Source organism: Miscanthus floridulus, chromosome 9 (assembly GCF_019320115.1).
Source record: "Miscanthus floridulus cultivar M001 chromosome 9, ASM1932011v1, whole genome shotgun sequence".
In the NCBI taxonomy this organism is placed as follows: domain Eukaryota; kingdom Viridiplantae; phylum Streptophyta; class Magnoliopsida; order Poales; family Poaceae; genus Miscanthus; species Miscanthus floridulus.
This window is the reverse complement of record NC_089588.1, coordinates 16599268-16608095: the sequence shown is the minus strand read 5'-3', so window position 1 is coordinate 16608095 and position 8828 is coordinate 16599268. Positions and strand designations below refer to the sequence as shown.

At 54.4% G+C, this 8828-nt stretch overlaps 2 pseudogenes; both read left to right on the top strand.

The window, feature by feature from the left end:
* Positions 1 to 372: 372 nt before the first annotated feature.
* LOC136481445 (protein IRX15-LIKE-like) lies at positions 373 to 1447 on the top strand (annotated as a pseudogene).
* A 2612-nt stretch (positions 1448 to 4059) lies between these two features.
* On the top strand, positions 4060 to 5681 carry LOC136481444 (cyanidin 3-O-rutinoside 5-O-glucosyltransferase-like; annotated as a pseudogene).
* Positions 5682 to 8828: the final 3147 nt, after the last annotated feature.

Sequence of the window (8828 nt, the reverse complement as noted above, 5' to 3'; positions counted from 1 at the left end):
CGAGATAAATTTTTTAAGTCTAATTAGTCTATGATTTGACAATGTGGTGCTACAGTAAACATATGCTAATGACGGATTAATTAGGCTTAATAAATTCATCTCGTAGATTATTAAGGACTTCTATAATTTATTTTATTATTACTATCCGAACACTCCCTTATAACATCTCAATGTAACATAAAAAAAATTATTGCCTGATTTAAACACCGATCTGCGTGCAAGCCCAATTTAGTGGTTTGTTTTATATTTTCCTCTCGTACGGCAGTGACAGGTTGTGTGACTAGGCAACGGATTTGACACTTGTTTGACTTTTTTTGCACATGTGGGTGTCACGGGGTCAGTCAATGACATGCCACCACCACCTCCGCCGCGGCCTCAACCACCACCACCTCCGGCTCCGCGGGCGGCGGCGGCCAAGCAGGGTCAGTGTCAGGGTCCGGGCTGCCGCTGCCGGTGTTCGAGGCGCTGGTCCACTTCGCGTCCATCTCGAACGCGACGCACCGGATGTCGGACACGGACATCCGCGCCATCTCCGCGGTCCTCCGCGCGCGTGCGCCCTGCAACCTGCTGGTGTTCGGGCTGGGCGCGGAGTCCCCGCTGTGGCTGGCGCTGAACCACGGCGGGCGGACGGTGTTCCTGGAGGAGAACGAGTTCTACGTCAAGCACCTGGAGCCGCGGCGCCCGGGGATGGAGGCCTACGACGTGTCCTACACCACCAAGGTGCGCGACTTCCGTGACCTGCTGTCGGCGGCGCGGGCGTCGCGGCGGAAGGAGTGCCGCCCCGTGCAGAACCTGCTCTTCTCCGAGTGCCGCCTCGCCATCAACGACCTGCCCAACGACCTCTACGACGTGCCCTGGGACGTGGTCCTCATCGACGGGCCCTCCGGGTGGAACCCCAACTCGCCCGGCCGGATGCCGTCCATCTTCACCACCGCCGTGCTGGCGCGCTCCGGCGCCACCGCCGCCAAGGGCCGCCCCACCGACGTGCTGGTGCACGACTTCCAGTTCGAGGTGGAGCAGGTGCTCAGCAGGGAGTTTCTGTGCCACGAGCTGAGAACCGCGTCGCCGGCAGTGGCACCCAGTCGCTCGGCCACTTCGTCATCCAAGGGGGCGGGGCCGGCGACGCCTTCTGCTCCGGACAGGAGGACGCTGGCTCGACGGAGGAGTCGGGGGAGAAGACGCGCCGCCGCCGCCGCAAGTAAATTTTACTTGTCAGTCTCTCTTGCCACGGAGACGGAAAAGTATTAGCCGCCAGCCACCTCCCTTCTTGGCTTGGCTAGCTAATTTTCACCGCTCCTCCTCACCCAGCTGTTAATTTTTTTTTTGTATTTTTTCTTGCATATATATGTTTGTTGTTTTGTTTCTGGGGGCAAGAACTGTAAGAACACCCCGGGTAATATGATTACCTCAGTCATAAAAAGAAAAGAAAAAAAAGGAAAAGAGAGAAGTGATGTAACAACCACCCTGAAAATATGTATACTAGCTATGAGCTTTACACATCACTCTTCACATTACACTGACAGAGAAAAGGATGTGATCATGCAATGGCAAATCTCACAGTTTGTACGAACGATTTGGTTGCTGCCTACTGCTTGCTGGTGGTGGCGGTGAGACGGCGATCGCCGAGCGGGATCCAGATCTAGGATGAACGAACGAACAAGAAACAACGGAGTGTGTGGCGCAGTGGTGGTGGTTGGATCTCGTCTCAGTGCAGTCCAGTGGCATTTCTTTTTTCCCGTTCGGTGGCGTGCTCGCCAGGCGGTAAAGCGGCTTCTTCGTCTCACTCACCCGCCCCGATCTGATGCGCTGCGCTCGCATGTGTTGGTTCGTTTCGGATCAGCAAGAATCGCATCGGACCCCGCGGGCCGCTCGCTTGTGTCCGTGCGGCCGCCGGCGGTTTCGTTAAAAGTTGGCCGTCTTTTACAGCAACGTCTGATCGGACCGCCCAACAACTCGTGCTCATCGGCTCACCCCTTCCTGCCTGAAATGGGGAACCTGTGTCGCCGAAGCGGCCACGAGCTGACAACCGACCCCCAGCTCGCTCAACTCTTGCCTACCCTCGCACGCAGAAGCACTGACGAAAACAAGCGAAATTGGCATCGCACCTTAACGACCAAGCATTAACGGACCTTTTCCAGCTTGATGACGATTGATGACCACGTCGTGCCCTGCTATGCGTTGCATTGCATTTATTATCCCGTCAATACCAGATGGCATTGCCTGCTTCCATAGTTGCCATGCAGCCTGAGCCCGCCGGCCCGATTCAAGGCCCGTTTTTTTTCCCGGCCCAAGCACGGCCTGGCCTGATGGCTAGCGGGTCCGGGCTGGAGGAGCAGGCCGTGCCTGGGTCTTACCCTAGGCACGTGGGCCGGCACGGCACGGCATGCTACAGAGCTGGCGGCCCGGCCTGCTACCTCCCCGCGCCCCGCATTGGCCGCATTCCTCGCGCCCCGCATTGACTTGCTGCCTCCCCGCACCCCCTCCCGCTCGCACTCGCACTTGCACCCACCCCCGATTCCTCGAACCCTAACTCCATCCCGGCTTCCCCTCCCCCCTCCCCACAGCCCCGCGCAGTCTCCTCCCCACGCAAGCGGCCGGATCCTCCTCGGTGGCGTCCACCGCCACCTCCCGCGGGCTGCCCTGCCACACGCGGGTTCGCGGCCGCCGCCTCCGGCCGGATCTGCCTCGGGGACGAGCATGCCGATGTCCGCCGCCACCTCCCACGGCTGCCCCTGCGTCGTCCATCTCTCCTTCCCGTGCAGATCTTTCTCCCTCTCCCTCTCCCTCCCTCCCTCAGCTAAAATCCGGTGGCCTCCTTCTCTCCCTCATCCTCCGTGCACGGCGGCGCCCTCCCTCCCTCCCCCATCCTCCATCCCTCCCTCCCCATGCGGATCCCCCTCTCCCTCTCCCTCCCCCCTCAGCTTAGATCCGGTGGTGGTGGCCTCCCTCTCTCCCTCATCCTTGGTGCACGGCGGCGCCCTCCCTCCCTCCCTCCCTGTGCGAATCCCCCTCTCCCTCTCCCTCCGTCCCTCCCTCACCTCAGATCCGGTGGTGGTGGGCCTCCCTCTCTCCCTCATCCTCGGTGCACGGCGGCGCCCTCCCTCCCTCCCCAATCCTCCATCCCTCCCTCCCTGTGCGAATCCCCCTCTCCCTCTCCCTCCGTCCCTCCCTCACCTCAGATCCGGTGGTGGTGGCCTCCCTCTCTCTCATCCTCAGTGCACGGCGGGCTCCCTCCCACCCCCTCTTCATCTCCTCTCCATCGCTTGAGGGAGGGCGCCGCCTGCGCAGCTCCTTCCCCTGAGATCCGGAGCTCCGCCGCTCCTAGCCCCGGCGGCCACCTCCTCCTCGCCTCCCCGCGCGGCCGCGGCGCAACGCGCCGGCCTCGAGCATGCCGACAGCCGCCCTCCTCCCCCAAGGCCCCCGTGCGGTGGCTGGCCTAAGTGGGCCTCGGACTGGCACGGCCTGTGAAAATGGCCGTGCTTCTCGGGCCGGCCCGACATAGAAATCGGCCCATAGGGCCGTGCCTGGGCTGAAGGCTAGGCCCGTGGCCCTGTGAGGCACGGCCCGGGAGACACGGCGTGCCATGCCGGCCCGTTGGCTATCGAGTCGTGCTGGCACGGACCGTGCCATGCCGGGCCGGGCTGACCCGTTGACCATCTATACCTGCTACGACCTGCTTGTCGTCAGATCAGATGTGCTGCTGCTTGTCTCCCTCCCTTGTGCCGTGGCAGCGTGGCTATGGCCTATGGCTAGGCTATGGTTGTAGGATTACTCGCTCGAACAACTCGTATAGGACAATTATAAACTGAATAATGGCGCGGTACGAACGGGCGGCGTTACAGGCTGCCCCACCGGCGGCCACCCATTTGGTGCTGGTGATTGACTGAAGCTTGCTCAACATCCAAGCACTTGGCATTGGTAGCAGGTAGTCCGTGAACCTGCATGCTACCTATCTTTTTCTACTCCTAGAAGACAAGCATGGGTAGTATATGTCAGATGTCACTGCTAACGTCACAATGCAAAGTAGTGCGTGGCTACAAGATATCCAACGAATCATTGAACAGATAAGATCACTGTAACTGAGCACAGATCCACCATCAATTCAGACTGCTGTCTTCTGATAGTGAGATATATATCCCGGCATGGACATCGAGCATTTGTACACTCCCCCCAGTCGAACACTTCTCTCCATGGCCGACGACGAGGCTGGACGCCACCATTTCCTGGTGGTGGCCTACGGCGTCCAAAGCCACGTGAACCCGGGACGCGCCCTGGCCCGCTGTCTCGCACGGCTCGGCGGCGTCGATGGCTCCATTACGGCCACGCTCTCCGTGCCGTTGGTCACCTACCGGCGCATGTTCCCTTCGTCACTGGACGCCGCAACGGTGGCGACGGCGGAGGAGACCACCGACGACGGGGTCATCTCCTACGTCCCCTACTCCGACGGTCTCGACGATGGCTCGTTGTCCTGGTCCACGGACGCCGAGGACAGAGCGCGCAGGCGCCGCGCGAGCGCCGACAGCCTCTCCGCCGTCGTGGCCCGCCTCGCCGGCCGCGGCCAGCCGGTGACGTGCATCATGTGCACGATGGTGCTGCTCCCGGTGCTCGACGTCGCGCGGGAGCACGGCATCCCTCTCGCCGTGTACTGGCTCCAGCCGGCCACCGTCCTCGCCGTCAGCTACCACTACTTCCACGGCCACGACACGCTCGTCGCCGCCCACGCCACGGACCCGGCGTACGAGGTGCGCGTGCCCGGGCTGAGCCGCCCTCTCCGGATAGGCTGCCTGCCGTCGTTCCTGACCGACACGTCGGGCAGCGACAGGGCCAGGGCCTTCATCGACGTGTTCCGGGAGCTGTTCGAGTTCATGGACCAGTGGCGGCCCAAGGTGCTCGTGAACACGTTCGACGAGCTGGAGCCGAGCGCGCTCGCGGAGATGAGGCGGCACCTGGACGTCGTCGCCGTCGGCCCCATGGTCGGGTCCGCCACGGACGCCCGGATCCATCTGTTCGAGCACGACAAGAAGAGGTACATGGAGTGGCTTCAGGCGCATCCGGACAGCTCGGTGGTGTACGTGTCGTTCGGGAGCGTGACGAAGCTCCCCAAGCGGCAGATGGAGGAGATCGCTGGAGGACTACGACAGTGTGGGCGGCCATACTTGCTGGCCGTGCGCAGGGACGGTGTCGACGGCGGCGATGGCGAAGGCGGCGGCAGCCATGGCCAGCTGCTGGAGAACGACACCCAGAGCGAGAGCCAGAGCCAGGGGATGGTTGTGGACTGGTGCAACCAGCTGGAGGTGCTGTCGCACCCGGCGATCGGGTGCTTCGTCTCGCACTGTGGGTGGAACTCGGCGACGGAGGCCATGGCGTCCGGCGTGCCCATTGTCGGCGTGCCCAACATGTTTGACCAGCCGACGAACATGTACTTGGTCGAGGAAGAGTTGGGGGTCGGCGTCAGAGGAGAGCGAAACGGCGATGGTGTGCTGACAGGGACAGAGCTGGCGAGGTGCATTGAGCTAGTCATGGGTGACGGTGCGAGAGCAGTGGCAATAAGGGAAAGGGCAAAGGCCTTGAAAGAGACAGCGCAGGCAGCCATGCAGGCGGGTCTGCCGAGAGAAACCTTTGTGACCTCGTCAAAACAATGTCAAAATCAATATAATTAAGGCTATAGTAGCGAATTCTTCGATCTGCAGGTCCATTCATGACAACGACTTGTTTTGATAATTCTAGCTTGATCGGAAGATACGGATCCCTTGATCATGTATGAATTAGTTTTAGTAATTTAATTTTACTGAAGTGCATGCACAGTGCTTTTAATAATCCCTTTGGTCCTTTGATCATGACCACAGTACAGAGCATGCACGGTCCCCTCAATAAGTTCACTGATGGCTCAGTTGATATACACTCCGTGTTTACACCAAAATTTGGTAAGCTTATCCTGAAAAGAAGAGATCGGCCGATGATATCAAGAGCAAGAAAATTTCTTAATTAAGAGATATTTATGAGCTGGCCAGAAAATATTATTTAATAAATTTGATAGAGACATGACGAAATAAGGACACGTGTCAAACAAGGAAGCTTCATTAGTAAAGACTCTACATAAGGAAAATTAGAGTCCATGTATCTATATTTCTTTTTGTTATCTAGTCATGTTCATTTAGGACTCTTATCAACCTAGGGTATAAATATAAACCCCCGGCTATTGTAACAAAGATATACAATCAATCAAATACAAGTCAATTTACTTTTTTGGCTCCGGTCACCCCCCCTTATGAGTAGGAGTAGAGTAGATCTCGGCGAGTTCTTCAGCGAGTACGGCTACATCGATCCGGTCGACCTCCACTGCTTGTCTGTAAGTACCGTCATGGTTTATACCTCTGTTCGTATGGCTGCATCGATCCGGTCGACCCCCACTGCGACTCTGGTATAGGCTAGTTATCCACTCTTGTCTAATTCAAGTATGGCATGTGTGATTCTGCCTCACACCCCACTGCTTGAATTAGATCAAAGTCAAGTTATCGGCTCTACCTTAGTATGGCAGCCTTTGGTAGATTCATTAAGTTACCGATATTGCTTATTGCTTTCATTGTTTATCTAATTACAGCAATATCACTCTGCCCGATTGAGATTGATCTGGATCGGCCTTATATCTTATTTAACTCATCGTTTGCTAACCTAAACTGATCTAATCTACATCTTAAACGATGAGTTATGTTTTATCGGCTGTTTTATATCAATCTTAATCGTACATAGTGTACCAAAAGTACTCCTACAGTAATTAATCTAGCCGATAGTGGAAAAAACTAAATCTCGTACATGTTCATGAAAATGACTTCTGGCCGATATTAATTACTGTAGGAGTACTTTTGGTATACCAATGCAAGTACAAGATTATGGGGCTGAAGTCGTTTAGTGGATAGATCCATTCCTGAGAAGGCATGACCTTAACTGTGCGCTATGCCTGAATCAGCTGTTTAGCCGATATCGAGCGCTTTCACGAACAGTTCACATTACGAGATCATTGAAGTAGAGATAAGTTGAAAGATATGTTAGCTCCATGATCTTGTTATTGTATTACGGCCTGTATGATTCTGCCTCATGCCCCACTGATATTAATAATGAGTTAGGGTCGTCGAGTCTATTGTTGTTTCTACGGCCTGCATGATTCCTGCCTCATGCCACACTGGTCATGGCGATAGATGAGATCTAACATATTCATTAGATTTATCTTTATTAGATGGTTAAGTGGTGTTGAATTGTTTCTTTATAAAAAAGGGGTTCGGTTACTTGTAATCATTGGCTCAGTTTAAACCAATCATCATTGATATCTTATTGCCATTGATTAAATTATTGCTCAATTATATTTATCCTGGATGATAACTGATTCTTCTTACGCAACCCCCATAAGCTTTAACCGATTTATTCTTATGAATATGCTGGAATCGACTATTTAGTCGATCTCCTCTCATATCGGCTCTCAGAGCCACACATTCGGGACTGTCTGGCAACACCGGCATGTTCCGCCCTTAATTACTGTTAAACTTTCTCTTCTTGTCAATTGCAGGGTTAAATTGACTGGCACGTCTCGGGAGGATTGCGCAGGATCGATCACCCTTGCGCTTAAGCTAGGGCGGATCTGCTCCATCGAGTGGACCCTTCCGGCTTGCTGCGTGTGTCCTCGACACGGAGACGAAAATTCTGTGTCGACACACGTTTCTGGCACGCCCGGTGGGACACCACAATCGTCATGGCGGTTTCACAACAACGACAACAATCCTTATGGTACATTATGAAGACCTACCTAATGAAGATAAGGGTACCATCAACAAAGCTACCGAAGAATTTCAGAAGAAGTGTTTGTTTTGTCCTACACCAAAACACGTGATAGCACCATTATTTAGAAATTTCCACTACCAAGAGTTTCTACTACACGGACAGACAGATACAGTCGAAGCTGAAGAGAGGCGTTTCGTTACGGAAGCCATAGACAAATCTATTCGTGATGCTCTATCAAGCCGTAATGAAGCTTTTGTTGACACATTCCACAATGCATGGAAGAAGCGATTCATGGATTCCTAGTTGGTCAAGGCAGATCGATTTATTACAATATTCCAGATCCGTCTACACCCAAGGGACTAATCAAGTCGTACTAGCCATCAAGAAGCAGCACCAGCTGGTAGTAGTGATGTCCAGATAGCTCAGGGATCACCTGAACAACTCAAGGAACTGCTGCGAATCAGACACAGTACAATTCTGGGCCACCAATATAGGCATGTGCAACAACCGACGGGGCAAAGTCAGAATTAGGTGATCAATTTTGGCACATCAGGCCACATACCATCGCCGACTCAAAAAAATAGCACATCAGTTCAAGGATCCATAGAGATATAGATCCTATGTCAACAATCAAAGACTCCAAGCAGCAAGCCAGTAGAGGACCCAACAGATTGAGATTCCACTAGGGTATCACTATGGCACAGATTATAACACTCTCCATATGATACCGAATCCGGGGTATCAAGGCACACGGATTTCAATCCACAGATGGGTCAGCAAATATCGAGGAATCCAAACCCGCAAGCTGACGAGTTGTTGCTGAAGGTGACTGAGATGATGAAGAATCAGTTCGGCCTAAAGCCAAAAGGGTTGACCTTTTCGTACAAACACCCATATCAGAGTGGTATGATTTGGTCGCTCTTCCCACAAATTATAGGCTCCCAGAGTTCACCAAGTTCACTGGTCAAGACAGTACAAGCCACAATAGAACATGTCAGTCAGTATCTCTTACACAATTGGGCAAAGCATCAGTTGAGAATGCCCATCGAGTTTGT